Source organism: Apodemus sylvaticus, chromosome 6, assembly GCF_947179515.1.
Source record: "Apodemus sylvaticus chromosome 6, mApoSyl1.1, whole genome shotgun sequence".
NCBI classification, from domain to species: Eukaryota; Metazoa; Chordata; class Mammalia; order Rodentia; family Muridae; genus Apodemus; species Apodemus sylvaticus.
Genome location: NC_067477.1, coordinates 124,854,859 through 124,866,256, shown reverse-complemented (window position 1 = coordinate 124,866,256; position 11,398 = coordinate 124,854,859).

Below are 11,398 nucleotides of genomic sequence, written 5' to 3'. Positions count from 1 at the left end.
TTCCTCTCAGAGAGACTTCTGTGCATCTTCTCAGAATGACTGTGTCTGCTTTCAGAGGGACTATACTGTGTTCTCTCAGAATGACAGGATGAGTCTGTAAGAATGCCTGTGTAGCCTGGGTTAGAGGAACTGTCCTGGGCTTATTCCAGATGTTGTGATTATAAAAAGATAAAGAAATATAAGAATATGTTCTATGGGACTGTGGTGAGGTGTGGGGCAAGGGGATAGCTCCGCAGGCCCATGCCAAGGCATCCCTTCCCCCTGAGGGACCACACACATGATGCTATAGTATAGAATAGGGTTTATTTAGGGTATGGGGAGAAGAGTTAAGAGAGTAGTAGCAGCAGAGGAAGGCAGAGAGAAGGAGAGAGCAAAGAAGTTGAGGCCAGCCAGGGAATGGGGAAAGAGGGGAGAAAGGGGGCAAGAGAGCAGCAGTAAGAGAAAGAAGAAGGGAAAAGCAGCCCCTTTTATAGTTGGCCAGGCATACCTGGCTATTGCCAGGTAATGTTGGGGTAGAGTCCATCACCGGAACTACATCTCTTCCAGCGAGAGGGAATGGAAAAAGCTCTTTCAGAGAAATCACCATGGCTCCTTTCTGAAGGACTGCCCTGTGACCTTCGCATGAGAATGAGATGGCTCTTTTTTGAGGTACTGAGGCATCTCAGAGAAGAGGGACTCTGTTGGCTCCTCCCAAAATGACTGTGTAGACTCTTCTTCACAGAGGGACTGCATCCTCTTCTCTCTAGAGGTCTGCAAGGGCTCCTCCTTGAGGGACTGTGAGGGATTCTCCTTGAGGGAATGCGAGGACTTCTTAAGGGACTGCTAGGGCTTTCCCCTGAAGGACTTTGAGGCCTCCTCCTGGAGGGACTGTGGCCTCTCCCCTTAAATAGACCGTTATGACTTCTGTCAGACAGACTTCTTATGGAGGAGCTAAGACTATTGATCTGGGAGGGAGTGTGATAAATCCCCTCCAAAAGACGTCTAAGGGTTCTGTCAGAGGGACTGCTATGCCTCCTCTCTAGAGGTCTACAAGGGCGCCTATGGGGGCTCCTCCTTGAAGGACTGTGACTGTTTCTTCCTGAAGGACTGCAGGGACTTCTGACTGAGTGCCTGTGAGGGCTCCTCCCTGAGGGACTATGAGGACTTCTCAATGGATTGCGAGAGCTCCTCCTTGAGCGAATTCCAGGGCTCCTTGAACCAATTTGAGGGCTCCTTGAGTGAAATTGAGGGCTCCTCCTTGAGGGATTTCGAAGGCTCCTCCTGGAGGGGCTGTGGCTTCTCCACTTAAATACACTGTTTTGGCTTCTCTCAGATACACTTCTTAAGGAGGGGCTGAGACTGTTTCTCTGGGAGGGATTGCAATATATCCTCTCCAAAATACTTCTAAGGGTTCTGTCAGAGGGACTGCTACGCCTTCTCCGAGAAGGACTGTGATGTCTCCTCTTAGAGAGATTTTGCCAATGAGTTCCCTGAGGAAGCAGGCAATGGCTTCTTTCAGACGGCTTATTACATGGGGTTCTCTCCCTGAAGAAGCCGAGTTGCTGTGGTTGATTTTTTGGTGCTTCATCACCGTAGACATTGTCCATTATTTTGGGGACTCGAGTAGCTTGTTTAGAGTCATCTCTTCCACGAACCATGGTCTTCTGCGATTGCAAGGGTCTGGGTGGGAGAGAGCTCGCTGGTTTGGGCTGTGGAGCTTGTCTACCATGCTCACTTCCTCCCTGACATGTGTCCTTTTGCTTAGCGCTTGAGCCTGTTGACCTGAGCCTGACAGCTGGTGTCCTCGCTCCTTCGCTATCTCTCATGAAGTAATCATTGGCATTTTGTTTGGGGCACACGTTGTTGACTGAACACAACTTGTCTGGCCTCATCTTCTTTAATTTCCGGCCCGTAAAAGTCACAATTCTATGTGCTGCTTGGAATGCCTGCCTTAGGCCTTGAACAAGTGGTTGGATGATTTTGGGCTGAGAGGATTTCTTAGGTTGTGTCTTGGAAGAAACAGTGCTTGTTTGGGGGGTTTCAATTCTGTTTCTTGACAGACCCCTCAGTGTTCTAGGACTGATTTTGTATAGCCTTGTGTTTTGTGTTTTAGGTCCCTTGACAATTTTCTTCAAAGGATCTGTCAAGACAGAGGTCTTTCTGAGGCTTGATTTAATCCATGTTTCATCCTGATTGCTTCCATAGCCAGGATGCTTGGAACCCAGCTTAGAGAATCTAGCTTCTCTATGTGATGGTGATGCAGTACCTTTCTGTGGATACCCTAATTTAAATCCAAGATGCAATTGAACATCACCATGGCCTTCAGGGCTGTTTAAAAGGTGGAGCTGTGGGTAGATGAGAAGGTACGGCCCCCAAGCAGAATGTAACTTATGAGAGCAATTAAGGCCTGAACATCGGCCACATTCTAAGCATATTGGATACTTTAGGACAAGACCTGAATCTAGAGGCGGAGGGACATTGTGGGGTATTTGACTTCTTATGAGTTTTCCTGCTATTTTTAACTTGAGTTCTCTTAGAAGATGTTCTGAGTTATCGGTGTTTGACTGGGAGAGAGAACTTGTCTTGAGGGAATGCTGAGACTCAAAAGTCCTACTCGGTGCACATGGTGAGATTTTACTCTGCTCCCTGGAAACAGAATCTTCCCTAGTGTAAAGTATCTCTGATCTCATCAAGTCAGGAAACCAGGTCCCGGTACATGAGACGGACACATGCTCAGTGGCTTCCTGGAAAATATCGTGGGGTTTTGAGCTTGGTTTCCTTACTCCCAATCTTGTGCCAGAGAATCTCTGTATTATGGAAGATGTGGAGCCGCGGGTCCACATCTTCAGCGGCATTTTCTTCTCATTACTGTGAAATAAAATATGTCTCTGTATGTACTTTTTATCCACTGACGTCTGAGACATGGTCCTTGGAACCCTCTCTAGCAGGCTTTGGGAAAATTCCATCAGTTCAGCTGGAACCCCAAATAAATTTTCGATGGATTGACAACTGTCCATAGTGGATCTTTCTATTGAAAAGGGTTGAGAACAAGGCTTCCTTTCCATAGTGGTTCCCAGGACATTCCCCAGCATTAGCATACTGGAGAGGTATTTTCTAGGTAGTCTCTGCCTACAGACATGGCTTTCCCAGACATTCTGCTGTATGCCCAGGAAAGAATGGATAGTGCTTCTTCGAGCCACTAATCCTGCCTGAAACTCCTGGGATAGTAATCTGAATGGGTATGAAGAATACCTCTGGAATTCCTCCATTTTCTTCTTTCCACTTTCTTCCTTGGATAAGACATTCATGCTCCAGATATCAGGATACCTGGTTCCCTTGCTGTCCCCTGTCTTATCAGAGGGTAGATTTTGAAGGACCAAAGGAAGAACTGATGATTTTTTCATAGTATTGTCTGTATAGGACTTTGAAGACTGCAAACTACCAACACCAATGTTTTCCATACCAAAAGCTCTGGAAACTTCGGGCACCCCAGAACCCTGGCTGTGCCCTAATTCAGTTGTTCTGTCAACGATAGAAGGACATGGGATTGAAGGGCTGTGTATGGATCTAGATAAGGAATTCTCTGCATCTAACTTTGCTGGTGCGATCATGCCAGAGTCTTTATTCTGACACACTGATCCTTGATTCGAATCTTTCATTTTCTTTATTTTAGAAGATTTTGTTTTGAGACCTAGAGATTTTACAGCCTGAAGCCTTTGCTCATGAGTTGACACTATAGGTTCCTTAAGGGGAGATGTTTGCTGAGATATTAATTCTGCAGAAGTCACTTGAATATCTGCCCTTTGAGTTAACTCCATAGGTTTTACCAGGTCTTGAAGATGTGGTCTTGGGTGTAAATTCAAACACTCCTTTACTCTAATGCTTGGTCTCATGCCCAGTCCTATTGGTTCTACAGCCTGGGGACATGGTCCTGGTGCCACTTCTTCAGATTTTACGATCTGAATCAATGGTTTGGCAGTTACTACAGTCTTTATTAGTGGAAAGCCTGGCCGTTGTTTTGTTTCTAAAGCCTGATGTTTTGGCTCTATGACTACTTTTTTGGATTGCACATTTTGTAGCTGAAGGCTTGGAGGAAATTTTGAACTTATCACATCATGTGTTCTGGAAGTCAAATCATTGTATTTTGACATTTGAGGGATACTTTCTGGAATCATCACAGACTTTGCAACTTGAAGTGTTGGTCTGGAGATCACTTCCACAAATTCACACACTTTTGGGAGGGCCACTGAGTGAGGAACTGAAAGCTGTGTCTTCACAGATTCTGTTACTTGATCTCCTGGCTTTACACTAATTCCTACAACGTTTATCATTTCATCCAGTGATTCTGTTGGAGTGATGCTTATATTTTCCAGGCTCAGATTCTGAGGTTTTGTTAGCTTAGCCGCTACCCATCCTGACTGCTGTGTACCAAAGGTGAGCTCTACAGAGTCTCTCTTTCCCACAACTTGACTCTTATCCTTGCCTGCCAAGTCAAAGGATTCTTTGTGCAACCACTCCATAGAGGCCAAATTTTTAGATTTGGGAATCTGAGGTCCTGGCCCTGGTGTTATTCCTGAAGTGGAATCTGGGATGGGACAGAATGGCCTTGTTGTTATTACAGATTGTTCCCTTTGAGATCTTTCCTTAGAGCCCACCCCCAGAGGTCCTAAGTCTTGAGGACATGGCCTTGGAGAGTTTTCTATGAATTCAATCTCTCTATTTATCGCCTTTGGAGTCATTCTAAATTCTTCCCCTTGCTGTCTTGCTTCACAAGTAAACTCTATGGTGTCTGCAACATGGTTCTTGAAGCTGAGGGTCATTCTATCAGATTCTGTACCCTCTTTTGTCTGTAACTTCTTGAAATCTTGAAATTGAGGCCACGACCAAGAATGTAACTCAGGAGGTTCTGGGAGCTGGTAGCTTTTCTGTAGATTTGGCTCTGAGGATTTTAAATCATGATCACTTAGTGTTGGAGTCAGATCAAACAATTCTGGTACTTGAAGATCTAGCTTCAGGGGCATCTCTAACGATTCTAGGATGTTATCTGTTGGTTTGGAGCTCAACCTCATAGACTTCCCTGTCATTTCTCTGCTTTTATTTACCTCCCCATTTGTAAATTCTAAAGATCCCACATCTTGGGAAACTGGTGGTGAAGTAAAATGCACCGATTTAGGGACTTGACACCTAGGCTTCATGCTCATCTCTGCAAAGTCCTCCACCTGTCTCTCTGGTCTCATGGATTCTGTGAGGGGATGAATTGTCTGGGGCATAAGGTTCCCAGGTTTCACGTTTTGAAAAATTGATTTTGGTGGTAACTCCACAGATTTTCCAATTTCCTGCAGACACACTGATGACAATTTCACCTGTTTTACACCTTGCCACTTTGGCTCTGAAGGAAATGCCAAAGATTTTCTATTTTTCTGCTCTGATTTCAGTGGCAAATCTGAGAATTTGACACTGGTCAGTGATGGTCCTGCTAAGAGCTTCCTGGTGGACTGTGGTGGCAATACTATCATTGGTTCTTTTGAAGACCGCACACTTTGAGACTGTGATGCTGGCTTCAAATGTATGGCTTGAACATTTTGAGAAAGAGGTTCTTTCAAAAATACCCTACTTCTTCTCATGTCATTCTGATCACTGCCAGGAGTCAGTTTTACAGCATTTGTACAAAAGGGTGTGTGTGTGCTCCTCTCTGGAAACTTTCTATCTTCCGGAGGCGACGTAGGTAAAACCACAGAATTCACACCATTTGACTGAGGCCTCAAAGTAAATATAGGTTGTGTACTTTGCTGCCGCGACCCAAGCTGGTTCTTGCAAACTGGGATCTTTTGAAACTTTGCCCCTAGCATTAAGTTAGATGAATTCATATCTTGAGAAGGTGATACACCCAAATTGCTTGACCCTGGATTTAGTTCAGACACCAAATCTTTCAAGTGCTGTTCTTGAGGTTTTGGAGCTTGTAAATGTGCCCCAGGGTTGTAGCCAATAGAATTTACAGACTGAGATTGTTGACTTAGAGTACATGCAGAAGAATTTATATCTTTCAAATGTATTCTAGTATTGCACCAAACAGGATTTACACACAGAATTTGTGGTGGTGGAAATGAAGAAAAGTTCATACCTTGAAAAAGTGGCCCAAGATTATACCTATTAGAATTTTCACACAGATGGTTTTGCCCTAGAGTGTATACAGAAGAATTCCCAGCTTGCGAATGTAATTCAGGATTCTCTGGGGTGAATGCAGAAGAATCTGCACACTGAGCATTTGATCTTGGGGTGCATGCAGAAGAATCTGCACACTGAGGACTTGGCCCTGGTATGCATGCAGAAGAATCTGCACACTGACATTTTGATCCTGGGGTGCATGCAGAAGAATTTGCATACTGAGGACTTGGCTCTGGGATGAATTCAGTAGAATTTATGTCTTGCAAATGTGACTCAGGGGTGCTCCCAGTAGAACATAGGCATTGCAGTTTTGATCCCGAAAAGCAAGAGGAAGAATTCATCCCATCTGAATGTATTCCAGGATTGCACTCAGAATTTATACACTGAATGTTTGACTGTGGAATCCACACAGAAGAATTCATATCTTGCAGATATGGCCCAGGTATATACCCACTGGAATCTATGTATTGAGAATGTATATTGGGAGTACATGCAGAATTCACATCTTCCAAGTGTGACCCAGGATAGAACACCTTAAATTTTATACCCTGAAGGTCTGGACTAGGGCTCAACTCAGATGATTCTACATCTTGTATCCCAGTAATCACCTCAGAAGGTTTTATACTTCTCACGTGTCCTTCCATAGAGTCTATACCTTGAAGTTTCATGCCCATGATCAGCTCAGGATATTTCAAATCTTGCAAATTAAAGCCTGAATCCAGCCCTATAGACTGTGTGCTTAAAAGCAACTTCCTTGGGGTGACCACGGGTGTCTCACCTCGTAGGCTCATTTCTGCTGGTTTCATACCAAGGACATTCTTCTCTGTGATGACTTCAGATGGCATACTTTCCACGTGTGTTCTAGGACTGAAGCTCATAGATTTGACATCTTGGACTTTTACACCCATGATCGTCCTCAAAGATTTAAGATCTTGTAACTGTGGGCCTGATTCACAGTCTTCCATCTCCATTTCTTGAGGCTTTGTCTTCAGAATTGAATCTGATTTTATATTTTGGGACTGGGGCCCTGGTTTAACATCTAGCTTGACCCTTTGAATTTTGGTCGAAATTGGTTTACTTTTCATCGGTGACCTGGGAGTTAGTTTTAATTTCATATTTTGGGATGTTGTTTCAGGTGTGAAGTCAGAACATTTTGTACTTTGGCCCTGGGGCTCAGACTTCATCTCAGACCCTTGGCCTAATACCTCAGATTTTGCTTCTAAAGGCCTTGGCTCTTCTTTAAACACTGAAAATGTTACATCTTGAGGCTGTTGAATTCCTGAAGATGACTTGAATGGTTTCAATTCTCGTGACTGTATTCCAGGGGCCAGTTTAGGAAATCTCCTGTCTTCTATATGGAACCTGGATTTGAATGTCACTAATTTTTTATTAGTGATCAATGACCTTAAGGTAGGATCACATTTGGGATTTTTCCATGGCAGCATAGATTTGTCAATAGTTTTGAACCTATGAGACAAGCATGCCTGGGTTGACCCGGAAGGTTCTTTACCTTCTGTCTTGAGCCTTGTCATCAAGTCCTCAGATGTCTTCACATCCCTTTCTTGTACTGAGGGTTGTAACTCTGTGGCTGTGTTGCCTTTAGGCTGTAAGCCCAAGGGAGATTTTGTGTTTTCAAGCCCTGCTCCATGGTGAAATGACACAGTTTCCACACGATGAGACTGTGGTTCTGAACACAATGTGAAGTTTCCCCCTTTTTGTACCTCTGGTCCTGGTAACAACTGGAGGGTCTTCACACACTGTTCTTGTGGCCCTTGAGTCATTTCCAATGGCTTCCCACCTCCCAATTTTATGAAGGGTTTCTGTTCTGTGTATGTGACACCTTGAAACGGTGACCCCCTATTGAATCCTGACATCTTTACACCTCGGAACTCCTTTCGAGGTGTCCACTGAACAGATCTAACACTTGCAGCCTTTGGCTCTTTGTTTAGCTCCCCGGATGTCATGCCTTGAGTCTGTGGCTCTGAAGTCAAGTGAAGTGGATTTAGTTCCTGCAACCGTACTGCTAATGGAGAGGTTTTTACTTCCTGTAACTGTGGTTCAAGATAAAATGCCACCTTTTTTTCTCCTTGAGTTTTTGACCTGGCAGTCACTTTGGATGACTTCACACTTCTCCATAGCATGGGAGGCTTCAGTTCTGTAGCTCTGGCATCTCCAGACTGTGACCTTGAGTTTGAAGCTACACCTTTCTCACTTTGAAACTCAGATATTGGTATCCATTGAATAGTCTTTGTGCTTTCAATTGAAGGTTGTGCCAGAGTTTCCACACCTTGAAGTTGTAGGTCCAACGTTGACTCCAAGGCTTTTTCTTGGTATATCTGGGACCCTGGAGTCAAATGGCAAGGTTTCATACTTGGCACCTGTAGTTCATTTTGGAACTCTTCAGATTTTACACTTTGAACAATTGGCTGAGGACCCAATTCAAATGAGGTTGTATCTTTGAATTTTAACTTAGGGTTGAGCTCTATGGATTTCATATGTGCAGGTTTGGGTTCTTGAGCTGACTCCATGGGTAATGTATTTTCTGATCCAAGCTGCTTTTTCTGTTGATCAAAAATCCCACCTTTCCACTCTAGTGGATTTACAGTTCTCTGGTCATCCTCTCTAGACTTAGGAGTCAAGTCCATGTGTGCCTTTCCTTGACACTGTTGTATTGAGGTGAAATCTACACATTTTACTTCTTGGATTCCTTGGGTTGGGGCTACAGTTGTAGGTTTTAGACTTTGTTGTTTCAAACAAGGGGTGATCACAGGTTTCCTATCTTGCATTTGTGGCTGTGACATCAGTTCCTTGTGCTTTATGCCTTGCAGTCGAAGCCTTTGAAACATCTCTATTGATTTATCTTGAAACAGCATGCTTGGTACAAAAGTCACAGGACTCTCCCCTTGCTTCTTTGGTTTAAGTTTCAAGTCCATGGCATTTACATCTTGAACATGTGTATCACGGTCCAACCCCTTATTTTTTATATCTTGAATTCTTGAACCAGGAATCAACTTCACAGGCTTCATATCTCCTCTCAGGGAACCACTTGGGGATATCACAGCAGATTTTATCCTCTTGAGACATTCTTCTACAGTTAAGATCACAGATTTCCTATCTTCCATTGTTGGCTTTGAAGGTAGTAACTTTGGTTTTAAACCCTTCAAGCTGGAGACTGGAGGCAGCCCTTTAAGGGTCCTATCTCCTGTTTGCATCCCTGAGGTTGACAGCATAAATGTGAAATGCTCCAGCTCTGACTTTGACTTTGTAGATTTAATGTCTCCCAAATGTAGCCCTGGTGTTAATTCCACAGATGTCAGAGCTTCTTGCTTTGAGACTATATTGTCCTCCACAGGTTTCATATGTCCTAAAAGCTGTGCTTCAACCAATTCAGAAGATGCTATGCCTTGGGTCTGTGGTCTTCTGATCGACTCAGAATGATCTACATTTGCTAAGTGTTTCCCAGGGGTCAATTTCGTTGTTTCCCATGTTGGTACCTGTGGCTCAGATGTTTCATAAGACACTTTGTCTTCAACACTTGGCACTTGATTCCCTGTGATATATTTTACATCTTGAATCGGGGACTGGTGTACTATCAATTTGGACTTCATCCCTTCCCTCTCTGGTGGTGTGGTCAACTCAGAAATTTTTACACATTCTAAGTGTGGCCCTGACTTTAGCTCTGATGTTTTCACACCTTGAGGTTGAGTTCCTGGTATTCCATCCCAAAATTTGACATCTTGCAGCTGTGGTCCTGTGTTAAAACTAACTTGCCTTGTATCCTGTAGCCCTGGAGTCATCTTGGCTAAGTTGGGATTCTGTATCCCTAACTCTGGAGTCATATAACTGTCACTAACAAACATTGATTCTGAGTTTAGCTCCCCAAATTTGACCCCTTGAAGTTTTGGTGTTGAAGCCAGCTCAGAAAATTTGGCATCTTGTTCCCAAGATCCTATGTTGACCTCCTCAGATATCATGCTTGGATGCTGTATTTCAGAAGCTTGTGTTGCAAATTTCATCCTGTGAAACTCTGATCCTTGTATAGGCAGAGCAAGCTTCCTCTCTCCCAACTTTGGCTCTTGGCTTAATGGCAGTAATAATTCTGGCATACATCCTTGAGACTTCTTCTCTTGAAGTAGAAAGCCCTGTTCAAGCTGTGTATCTTTGGGGATAGGATCAGAAAATCTCACATCTTGCAAACATGGTCCCAGATTTACTTTCATAGATTTCACATGTTGTGGTTGTGGTTCTGAAACCTTTGGCCCCGCAATAAAACTAGATATGATTTCTGGCATTGGGGAATATGATATTGCTTCATTAGATTTCAAACCATAATGTGGGGGGCCTGAGGTAGAATTTGCTGGATTTTCCCCTTGAATAAGTAGCCCTTGATATAACTTTGGAAATCTGACACTTTGCAGTTGTGGCCATGGAGTCAGTCCTGATTTGGCAATTGGCTGCTCTTCGCCCAAATTCAAATCCACAGATTTCACAGTTGGAATCTTTGTTCCCTCAAATGACTCCTTTGGTGATAAACTTTGCAGTCCTGGCTCTGGTTTTCTGTTTTCAGAATCTATCACTCCTAGAGATGGCTGTTTTACTAAATCCACTGATAACTCACTTTGTAACCCTAATCCTGTATCTAATTGGGTAGACTTTATGTTGTGAACCTGTGGCCCTGGGATCACATCTATAATATGTGATATGGGTCCTGCAGTCAAATCTATAGGTTCTACAACTTGTACAGATGGTTCAGAGGTTAATTCTTCAATTTTCAAATTTTCTACCAATGACTCTGATTTCTCAATTTGTACTCTTGGTTCTAGATTCACACCCTGAGATCCCATTTCTGAATAGGTTTCTACAGTGGTCCCCTGGGAATCATCAACTTCAAGTAATGCCAATTTGGTGCTTTCCGTGTATTCATATAGAATTCTTTCTGATGAGTTAGTAATTTCTGAACATGGTTCTTGTGTCATATGAGCAAAGTCCACATCCGGGGGCTGTGGTTCTGGGGTCATCACTTCCAGGCCTATGGTTGGCACTTCTAATTCTGGTAGCAAATTCAGAATATCTTCTGGAGTCTCCTTTTCCTCTTTTACAAGGTGGATCCTAGTTTCAAGAATATCTTGGAGTGGTGGTAAGTCCATCTCTATAGATTCTGAGGTTTGGCTCGGTGGTGCTGGAGTCATTCCTACTGATGAGTGTGTCAACTCAGCAGATTCTTCTATCTGATGACAAGTGTCAGAGGTCACCC